We start from the raw sequence: 12,167 nt of genomic DNA on the forward strand, positions 1-12,167 counted from the left end.
ACTCGTTACCTTACCCCACATCCGTGAGGAAAGTTCGTTCATTTCTTGGCTATGCAGGATTTTATAGACAATTCATGAAACACTTCTCGAAAATCGTGCAACGACTTTGCAGTTTGTTACAAAAGGATAAAGGATTTGAATTTGACCAGACTTGTAAAGACGCATTTGGCGTGCTGAATCAGAAAATGGTCACTGCTCACATAGTGCAACCACCAAATTAGAACTTTTCGTTCGAAATCATGTGTGATGCAAGTGACCAAAGTGTGAGAGCTGTTCTTGACCAAAGAATAGGGAAAGAGCCTCATGTTATCTACTATGCTTCGAAGACTTTGGATGCTGCCCAAAGCAATTACACAACCACTGAGAAAGAATTATTAGCTGTTGTGTTTGCTTTAGACAAATTTAGATCTTATCTATTGGGAACTAAAATGATTATCTTTTCTGATCATGCAGCTTTGAAATATTTAATAAGGAAAAGGAGGCAAAACCTCGATTAGTTAGGTGGATTCTACTCTTACAAGAGTTCAATTTTAAAATCCGGGATAAAAAGGGATGCAAAAACTTAGTAGCTGACCAACTGAGTCAATTACTGATTCCAGTAGACGACACACCATTGAAAGACAACTTCCTAGATGAAAACCTATTTTCAGCAAATGCAGTTCACCTTGGTATGCAGACATAGTAAATTATCTCATTACAGGTACTGTTCCTTCGGAATTACCAAGGTCTAAAAAAGATAAGATAAAAAAGATGCGCGGTATTACATTTGGGATGATCCTTACCTTTGGAAGCATTGCTCAGATCAGGTAATTCGACTGTGTGTAGTAGAAACAGAGGTACAATCCATCTTAACTTTTTGTCATTCTTATGCATGTGGAGGACACTTTGGACCTAAACGCACTGTACATAAAATTCTTGAATGTGGACTATTTTTGCCAAACATATTTCGTGATGCCTTTTTATTCTGCAAAACTTGTGAAATGTGCCAAAAAACTGGCAACCTTAGTCGTCGAAATGAGATGCCCCTTACTCCTATCCATATTTGCAAAATTTTCGATGTGTGGGGCATCGATTTTATGGGTCCTTTCATTTCTTCTCTCGGTAATTTTTATATACTCTTAGCTGTTGATTATGTCTTTAAGTGGATAGAAGCGAAAGCCACTCGCAATGATAATGCTAAGACTGTAGTTGACTTTCTTAAAAGTTCTATCTTTTCCAGGTATGGCACTCCACGAGCATTAATCAGTGACAGAGGAACTCATTTTTGCAATAAGCTCGTAAGTGCACTTATGGAGAAATATGGAGTGACTCAACGAATTGCCACTGCTTACCATCCACAAACAAACGGGCAAGCTGAAGTGTCGAATCGAGAAATCAAGTCTATTTTGGAAAAGACTGTTAAACCTAACAGAAAGGATTTAAGTTTGAGACTAAATGATGCACTTTGAGCTTATAGGACAGCTTACAAGGGACCAATACGCATGTCACCTTATTGACTCGTTTTTGATAAATCGTGCCATCTCCCAGTCGAATTAGAGCACAAGGCATTTTGGGCAGTTAAGCAGTGCAATATGGAGATGGAGTCTGCAGGAAGGTCTCAGAAGTTAGACATCCAGGAACTTGAGGAAATTAAAAATGATACATATGAAAATGCTCGAGTTTATAAAGAAAAGAGGAAGGCATTTCATGATAAGTTTTCAATAGGACAAAAATTTCTCTTATACGACTTCACCTTAAAAATTTTTACTGGTAAGCTTCGATCCAAATGGATAGGTCCATTTACTATTACCAATTTATTCTTGAATGGTGCAATGGAAATTCAAAGCGAAAAAATCCGGAAGTGTTTTAAGGTGAATGGTCAACGACTGAAACCATTTTACAAGAATTTTCAAATGCACACAGTTGAGGAGATTGCTCTCGAGGAGCCCAGAATTTGAATAATAGGTCGTCGAGCTAATGACGATAAAAAAAGCGCTATTGGGAGGCAACCCAAATTTTCCCTTTATGCAAATAAAATTTTTGGAAGGTAAAACGGAAAGTGAAAATGTATTTCGAGAATCGGTTCTATCTAAGGAAAGACTTAGTACTTAAGAATGTCCATTGTGACTCACCTCTCTTTCCTGGGAATTGACCTGGTGCATTTATCACGACTATTTTACTAAATTCCATAATCTTGGTTTTTAATTTATTTATTGAATATTTAAGCATAGACTTAACTAATTCGAGAAATAAAAAAATACACATTTTATTTATTTAATTTTATCTTATTTTTATTTTATTTCGCAGGTAAACCTTCCAAAATAAAATTGAAGCCCCTATGTCAGCCCATAAAATTCTTCTAATTTTAGTTAAGGCCCAAACTACCTACCCACCATTTAACCTAACCATTATCCAAGCTAACCCATTAACTACAAACCACCATTAACCCATCAAACCTACCCAAATTCAAACCCAAAATAAAAAATCACCCTAAGCCCAATAAAACCCCCCAAACCGTCCACCTATCTAAAAGAAATAAAAAACCCTAACCTTTCACCCATCAAATTCTATCCATCTTTTCACCTAGAAAACTACAACTCCACTACCCCCATTTTAACTCACCTCTCTCTCCTTAACTGTCTATCCTTTTTAAAAGAAGCCCAACCTTTCACCTATCAAATCATAGCCATCTACCTATCTTTTACCTAGGAAAACCCCAACCCACTATCAATTTTGATCGGCCAAAATTAAAGAAAAAAAAAGCTAAAACATTTTTCAAATATTACATTTTTTCTTTTTACTAAACCCCTTCCATTTTAACCATCAACACCACCACTCACCTCCACTCGTTAACACCATCCTAGCATGGTCCGCACACGTGACTGTACGGCATAAGAACCGCCCTCCGCGGTAAACCGACGACGAAACTGCTTTTCCGCTCCACCCTTTGTAACCATCGACTCTGACGAGTCTCCTCCCTCTCTGCCGCCGCAACCGCGTCATCTTAGGAGAAATCAAAGCCTAACTTCGATTACCGTTGTCTACCAGTCCCATGAGCCCCCTATTTCAGACTACCATCCTCCAAACAGCCCAGTCGAACCACCAAACTCATTCGATAGCCAAGACCGTCCTTTCCCCTTACCAAACTTACATGCACAACAACCAACATGGTCAGGGCTTTCAAGAAGAACTCCGCGACCGCCAAGCGATAGTGTTGAATCAGATTCGACGCAAAGATGAACCCGTGCTTACCAACAGACACCGTTGGCCGGTTTATCAACTCCGACGGCAGATGATTCCAAAAATAGCAGAGATAAAACGAATGATGATAGAAGTCAAGCCTCCGACCATCAGGACACTGACTATCGCCCACGTGAGCGCGGCCGATTTCGACAAGGAAGAGGATTCATACCCCTAGAGAACAGATTCTGCAGGAATCTAACATTCATGAACCTGACACACTAAGCACGAATCAAACAAATCTAGCATTGCCCTCTTCCAATCTGTAAGCACGTAACCCATTCTCATTATACTGTTTAGACATTGAAGAACCTGTTAATCAATATTTTGACACTATTGGATGGACTGATTTTGCTACCATTGATGAACCTACATATTATGAGTTGGTTTTTAAATTTTATTCTACATTTCATTTCAACCGCTCTGCTAACACTGTGGACACACCTCGCGCTGTCTATTTTTGCTTGCTTGGTGTGCATTATAATCTGTCAATTTCTGAGTTTAATGTTGCTTTGGGATTTGTTAGTGAGGACTATTTAGCAACTGATGACTATTATGAATCATATCTCGACATACCACTTGGCTTTGATGCTAATGAAGCTTTGGCGTTGTTAACTAAAATGAGACAGATATCGTACGACCCGAAGCATTGTAAAGACATAGGAATTCATAGTCCTGCACTCAGATACATACATAGATTCCCTACTTTCAATTTTTTCGGACGTAATGATGCATTTGCCTTTTTAACTAAGACTGAATTATTCTTTCTATGGTGCATGCATTCGAGTAGGATGGTGAATTTAGGTTATTGGTTTGCTATTCAGTTTCACCAGATTTTACAGTCGAATCGGCCGCTCATTTTAGGTACATACATCACACATTTGGCCTCCAATTTGAATCCATCAGCTATCAATTTTAGTTCTTTAAATTTGGCATACAAAACAGATGCTTTAGATACATATTGCTTCGATTCTATGGGGTTACTTATCGGTACCCATTCTTCTTTTTATTTTGTCCCTCCAGGTACAAGGACGGATCGATCACATAGAGTGTTCCAACGAAGATAGTAGCATAGAATAGAGCCCCCATGTCTGTCGAAACTCGATTAACCCGAATCGAGAAAGGACTCGACTCTTTACGCACCTTAGTAACAGACGTTCTCACACACCTACGAGGTCACCCTCCAAGACATTGAAATACATGAGGAGTTTCTTTTTCTTTCATTTTTCCTACTTATCTTTACTTTTTATCCTTTAATTCAATTACATTGGGACAATGTAAAATAAGTAGGGGGAGGGGAATATTGGTTCTATTTACTTATCTGTCGTCGCTGTTTTTGCATGTTTCTCGCAGAAGGTAAACAAATTCCTTGATAAATTAGGATGGTACACTTGTGGTTTGACCTATTTAGCTATTTAGTTTTTTACATATAAACTTTTCAATAGCATGGACTCAGTTGAAAAAAAAGAGAAAAGAAAAAATAAATAATAATACTCATCTGATACGAATGCTAAGGGTAAAAATTAGGGTTATACACCGGACCGAGTAATCAGAACGTGGTGCTTGGGTTGTCATCACATCTCGTGTAAAAAGGTTCATGTGGCTGTCCAATTTCTTTGCACTCACTCCGCTAACAAGATATCACGAGTAGGGCGAAATAACCCGCTCAGAGACATCCGAATCGAGTAACCATAACATGGTGCTTGGGTTGTCATCATGTCTCGCGTGAAAAAATTTAAAAATGTCCTAAGTACAAAAATAAATAAAAATAATAAAATGAGGGGTAGGTCCTTATTTCTTAGGCTAGGTTATTTGAGATGATAATATGTAAGGACTAAATTGTTGAATTATGCAAACCATAGGGGTCAAGTCCTATTATGGAGGAAATTTTTCCTTTTACAGATACATACATAATGCTCGAGGACTAACATGAGCTAAGTAGGGGGGATTTGATTAAATGCTGAAGTTACCTATTTTATGTAATTAAATTGGTCAATTTATGATAATGCACCACTGATTTTTCTATGTTTGTATTGAATTTTATACAAGGGTGCAATTTGGGGCTAAATAGAAGAAAAAGGAAACAATTGGACTAGATTGAAGGAAGAAGCAAAGAAGGGGGGTTGAAATAGAATTTCGAAAAGATGTAATTGGCTGAAATTTTTTGATTGACTTAGTTAGAGATTTTTTACGGATTTATTTTGATCATGGGGATATTTTTCCTTGATTTTATGCACTTTCTATGTATAGTGGCTTTAAATTAGGAAAGTTGGCTCAAAGCCACTAGTATAAATATGTGGTATTATTTTCATTTCATGATCAAGCTTTCATCTTCTAAAATATAATCGCTCCTTCCTTCTTGCAAATTTATTTGTCATTGGTTCCTTATTTTTTTATTTGTTAATTTCCAGCTTTGGAAACATTGCACTAGCAGCCAGACCCTTGCGTCACCTGATTAGAACCCGGCCACGAACGACCATGATTTCAGTTTGAATTCAGCTTCTCAAGCTCCATTTAGCTTGGTTCAGCTCACCTAATTTTATTTCAGCTCACATGAGCTTATTTCAGCTCGTTTGAGCTCGGTTTAAATTCTTTTCAGCTCATTAATTTTATTTTCTGGAATTTTTGGACATTTAAATTAAGCATTTGTTAAAGTTTACTATAGCTCATTAGTGTGTCCAAAATTAGTACAAGTGTTTAATTTGTCTTGTCTTAATTAAATTAAATGTGTCTTGATTTTATTAAGTATGTCTTAAATTAAAACATGAATTAGTTATGTTCAGCCGAATTAATGTGTCTTGTTTAGTTAATATTTAATTTGTCACAATGTCAATTAGAGTATTCACATTATGTTTTAATTTAGTTCAGATGAATTTGTTTGAATTAATTAAGTTCATGTGTTTTTATTTAGGTGCAGCCGAATTTGAAGATTCATTGGCTAGATGCATGCACGTAGATTCAATGAATGTGAAGATGCATGTGCAACTGGTATAATGCATTGAAGCTGATTAATTTTGGTTCTCCCCAAGGCAACTATTCGGCCAAGAGATAGCAGCCATTCAACTTTCCAAGACATGGCCGATCCTCTCCTCAAAGCAACATAATTCTTTTCACACCATCTGTTCACACCTTGGCTGTTTGGTTCAGCTTGTTCACACCATGAGGCTTTACAAAACCATCCATTCACACTTCCAAGGGCTGCTCAAATTCTCCTTAAATGCTGGTGATGTTTTAGCAAGAGTTGCTTCATAAATGGGCCAAATTAAGATCATTAACCGGATTTAGTTGCTGCCAAGAACTTTCAAGATTCATTTGTTTAATTGAGGAGCTGATTTTTATTCTCCATTTAGCCGAATCTACCTTGGTTTTCATTTATGAATTAAAGTTGGAATTTAGTTCAATTTTTGCTTAGATATTAAGTCTTGAATCTGTCCATTCGGCTACTAGACTTTAGGCTATAAATAGTTGCTGATTTTCTTGTAAAAGGACTTTTGGTCAAATTTCTAAATGAACTATTGTTCTTGTGAGGTTTCTCCCTCTCATATTTCGTGTGAGTCTCGATTTGGCTTATCTAGCGTGCTAGTGGCGTCAACCGAACTCTTTCCGAACTTATCACCAATCCTGGTGTAGCGTTCATCCATTTCAATATACCTTCGGTTCTTACTTTGTTAAGTAACGAGTCGAGGTCCATATTCCTGTTTCCATCTTTTCACCTTAAACCATATAAGATTTGGGGCGATACTCATTATAGTATTGAAACTTTCTTGACGTTTAAGTTCTATTTTCCATCTCCATCAATTACCTTTTTCTATCCTACCTTGTTTCTATTCAAAACTGAACCTACCAACACCAAACCACTCATCTAAACCCCTTTCAAAGCTTCTGCAAACCTTAGCCTAAATCACCCAATTTTGACAACTCCAACTACTCCTCGTCGACGATCGGGCAATCAAGTGAATCGACTCAATCAACCGAGCCGGATCACATCATCACCAACCTACACCCACCACTTACGTTTTCTTTTTTTGAATCCCCTTTTAATTTCAGATATATCAAACTCCAACATGCCCTAAACTTTAGTCAACTAAACCCTTTTAAGCTTTAGGACGGTGTTAACCCCGTCAAAGACCCGTGAGTTACGAACCCGAGCAATTTAACTCCTAATTTTCAGTATTTATTATTTCTTCGAATTAAAAGTATGACTTCATCAACTCACAAATTCAAATCAACACTAAGTCAAAAAGGACATCATTTGAGTTAGTATGGTTAGACATACAGTTGGAATTCTGAAAAGATCGATTGTCTAATCAGTTTTTTGTGAACACATTGGCGTGTCAAGTGGGGATTGCTGTTTGGTTCCGTTAAGGGAAGTAGTACCTAGATTTAAATGTCCCACGCGGTTGAGGGCATTGGTCCGAGCTAGGCTTTTCTAGAACGCAAAGCTGTCGGAGTTCTAAATCACGAACGTTTCGTTGGTTGTTCAATCGGCAAGGGTTAGTTATAGGACGTTCCATAACTAATTTACACAAGGAAGTGCTGGTGTTCAAGGCATCCTTGGTAGCTATAACTAGCTTATTGGAAAAGAGGAGTTCATCCAATTTCGAGGATCAGTTCAAAGACGGAAAAACCCGTGCCTGAAGCTGAGCTAAATTTAATTGATTTTTCTTCAAATCTACTTAACTCTTTTTCTTATTGAATTATCTTCAGCTTTTACTATTTACACATTTTTTTCCTCTGTTTATTTCAGGATTCATATTTTATCCCCCCAAACTTTTTGGGCACGACAACTTCCTAGACATAAATCTGGTCGAGAGAGGAACAATTTTCAGTAAACCCAGTCTCTGAGGGATCGACCCTACTCCTTATACTACTCAAATTTGCAAATTAGGTGTAGGGTTATATTGGTGGAATCGACAACCATCATGTAACGTCGTATTTAATTTTAAAACCTTGTAGTGGAAAAACACTTTAACAATTCTTATCTCTTAAAATCGTAGAGTCATTGATTTCAAAACTCAACATCAAAAACTCCACAAACTTGTCTCAGCACCAATTGGTATGAACCTTGGACCACGCATGTTTGGTTGTACTGTATATGTACACCGGGTTATAGGCAAGCTAGATCCACGAGCTGTCCGTTGCATATTTGTTGTGTACATAAATTTCAAGAAGGGATATTGGTGCTATGATCCTAATGAAAAAAAATGTATATAACCCGAGATGTTACATTCCATGAAGATATTCCTTTTTTCGGTGGTCATGAATGCTCTCTTTAGGGAGAGACAACACTCATGAATTTTTCCAAGAACAAGCAATAATTAATATACAACCAGATGTTGAAATTTCAAATATCGATACAAATCTTGAGTTTGTACATCCTGAGAATGTTGATGACACTCATGAGAATCAAGATAGTACAATTTCCTAAGCCTTACCAATAGCCACAGAAACTCCGAATGTGTCTCCTCAGGTAACATCATAACCTTCATCACCTTTAATACATGGTTCAACTCTTTTTAAAATGGAACCAATATGTTTAATTAGGATAAATAAAGGAATTCTGAAAATTTAATATGATCCCGATTTTAAAGATAAGACTAAATACCCCATTAACAATTACATCTCCTCTCATCGTTTGTCAAAGTCTCATGCACTTATTGTAAATAAATTATCTTTTGCATCTATTCCAAGTAATATGCAGGAAGCTTTGATGGATTCAAAATTGAAGAAAGCTATGAATGATGAAATGGAAGCCTTATAGAAGAATCATACATGGGAACTTGTATCGCTGCCTTTAGGGAAGAAAATGGTAGGGTGTAGGTGAATTTTTACAATCAAACTCAATCCTAATGGAATCATAGATCACTACAAGACAAGACTTGTTGCTAAAGGGTATACACAGAAATGTGGAATTGATTATAGGGATACATTTGCTCCTATAGCAAAAATAATACCATATGAGTTCTCATTTCCATAATTGCAAATCAAGACTGGCCGCTGTGATAGTTCTATGTTAAAAATGCAATTCTTAATGGAACTTTGGAAGAAGTATATGTGGATCCTCCTCTAGGCATAAACTGTGATGGCAAAGTATGCAAGCTAAAAAGGGCATTATACGAATTGAAGCAATCCTCTAGAGCATGGTTTGGAAGGCTCTTAACTTTCATGAAAAAGATTGGGTGCAAACAAAGTGATGCCGGTCATACTCTCTTCGTAAAACAAGAGTTTAAAAAGGTGACTGCTCTTATTGTATATGTTGACGATATGATTGTTACAGGAAATAACTCAAATGAGATAGTAACCCTCCAAGAAAGCTTTGCGACTGAGTTTGAACTTAAAGATCTTAGGCACTTGAAATATTTCTTAGGCATTGAAGTTGCAAGATCGAGCAAGGGAATCTCTCTTTGCCAACGAAAGTATGTGCTAGATTTACTTGCAGAAACTAGGATGCTTAACTGTAAACTTGTTGAAACTCCCATTGAGATGAACCACAAGTTAGCCATTCAACAAGACCAAACTCCAACCAACAAGGACAGGTATCAAAGATTAGTAGGGAGGCTAATATACTTATTGCATGCGAGTCCTGACATTGCATATGCGGTAAGTATTGTGAGCCAATTAATGCATACACCAAGTGAAGATCATATGAAGGCTGTTTATCAGATCCAGCGATACCTAAAATCTTCTCCAGGAAAAGGATTATTTTTTGCTAAAAATAGAGATCAAGAAATCAAGGGATATACAGATGCGGATTGGGTTGGAAGTCAAACTGATCGAAAATCTACATCGGGGTATTTTATGTTTGTTGGAAGTAACTTGGTTCCCTGGCGAAGTAAGAAACAAAAGGTTGTAGCAAGATCAAGTGCAGAGGTAGAATTTCGTGGAATGGCACAAGGTATCTATGAATTGCTATGAATAAAATGTGTTTTACATGATCTTGGTATATCTCTGTCAAAACCTATGAAGTTATTATGCGATAATAAGGCAACCATAGCAATTGCAAATAATCCTGTTCAACATGACAGAACCAAACATGTGGAAGTTGATTGACACTTCATCAAAGACCATCTTGACAAAGGTACAATTAATCTTCTATTTGTGACATCAAAAGAACAACTAGCAGATGTTCTAACAAAGGCTGTATCTGGAAAGATTTTCAAAGCTCACTTAACAAGTTGGAAATGATTGATATATATTCACCAACTTGAGGGGGAGTGTTGGCATGAGCACTCTAAGGGAGAAAAATCTGTTATATCAACTTTGACAGATTGTGTAAATAATTTCTTTACTTATTTGTAATTAATTATCTTATGTTTAGGCTATAAAATAGTATCTTGTTGTATAACAATTAATATAAATATGTAGATTGTAATTGCTTGAAGAAATACATAGAATTATTCTTTAGTATCTTTTTCTATAAAGAGATCATGGCTTTCTTTTTTTTTTAAAAAAAAAAATCCATTTTTATATACTCTCATAGAAACAATATCAGGAATTTCATCTTTTTCCAATTGCATATAGAATCGAAAATGGCTTTAGGTTTAAAAATTTATTTATTTTCATAATAGATTGTTTGAGTTTTTAAAAAAAAACATATATCTATTTTTTCTTTGAAAGCTTTCAAAACACTAATATAAATTAATAGAAGTTATAGTCTTTCATAATTTAGGTGCTTCAATAAATTTTAATACCCACAAACCAGAATAGACTATTACTTTCTCTCACTAAAGAAAATCAAAAGATGACATAATGATAAAAATTCCTATAGGATTTAGGTATTTGAAAAGATGAAAGTTAAAATATCATTTTTGATTTCTAAGGTGGTGAAAAATATGACTTTTTTCTCAACAACATAAAGATACAATTTTTTCAAATACATGCTATAAATAAAATTAAAAAGAATGCATGGCAAAAATGAAAAGTATGAAAACAAAATTTCAATTATTAAATCCCTTTGCATTTTTATTTTTTTGACAAGTACTTCTAAAAGTTAAATTTATTCAATTAGCCCCCAAAATTTTTCATTCTTTCAATTATTTGAAATTATAACATTAAAATTATTACGTTAGTCATTTCACATAATCACTTTATATTGAAGTTTTCTAATTTGATAAGTTTTTTTGAATTTATATGGAAAAAAATATTTTTTTAATTTCACATAATATAATACTAATTATTGTATTAGTATCTTAATTGTATTTTCACAAAAAAATTATATATTAATATTGTGAAGCCATTTTTTTGAAAAACAGAAAAGTTTCGTAGTCGACTTAAAAACAAAAATGGGAGTCGCCACCGATCTTTTATTAAGGTGTGATCGGTTCACCATTAAAAATAAATTTTAGGTCTGCCAGATTTGAGAAAACAGGTTCGGGAGTCGGTTACGCACGAGGAAGGGTTAGCACCTTCGTGACGCCCAAAATTGGTACCGAATTGATTGTTCATTGTCTTAATGTCGAAATTTTGAAAAGATTTTAAAATACAATCCTTTTATATTGAATAAAATGAATTGGATGATAAGGCTCACTTATTTTAAAGAAATAAATTGTCACACTCAGTAAGTTAGAATGTAACATGTCAAATCTTCAAAATTAAGCTTATCTTTTGACTTTTAAAACCTATGTATTTTGAGAAGGATATCTGATTATTTGGGTCACATGAGAAAATCAAAACCCAGTAAGTTAGGGCTCGATTTCACAAAATTCCTAAATATCGAATATTGCCTTTACTTTCATTTATTAGAAAAATCCTCGTCTCGAGAAAACAACATGTCATATCCAATGCGTTAGGATATAACGTGTCGAATTCCCGAGAATGAGCTTTTTATTTATGTTAATCAAAGAGGATATTCGGTTTCTTAAATCCCGAGGAAGATTGGAATCCAGTAAGTTAGGACACAATCTTTTCGAGGATCCCCAAATTCCAAATGTCGCATTATTTTGAAAAAC

The sequence above is a fragment of the Gossypium hirsutum genome, chromosome D04 (genome assembly GCF_007990345.1).
Source record: "Gossypium hirsutum isolate 1008001.06 chromosome D04, Gossypium_hirsutum_v2.1, whole genome shotgun sequence".
NCBI classification, from domain to species: Eukaryota; Viridiplantae; Streptophyta; class Magnoliopsida; order Malvales; family Malvaceae; genus Gossypium; species Gossypium hirsutum.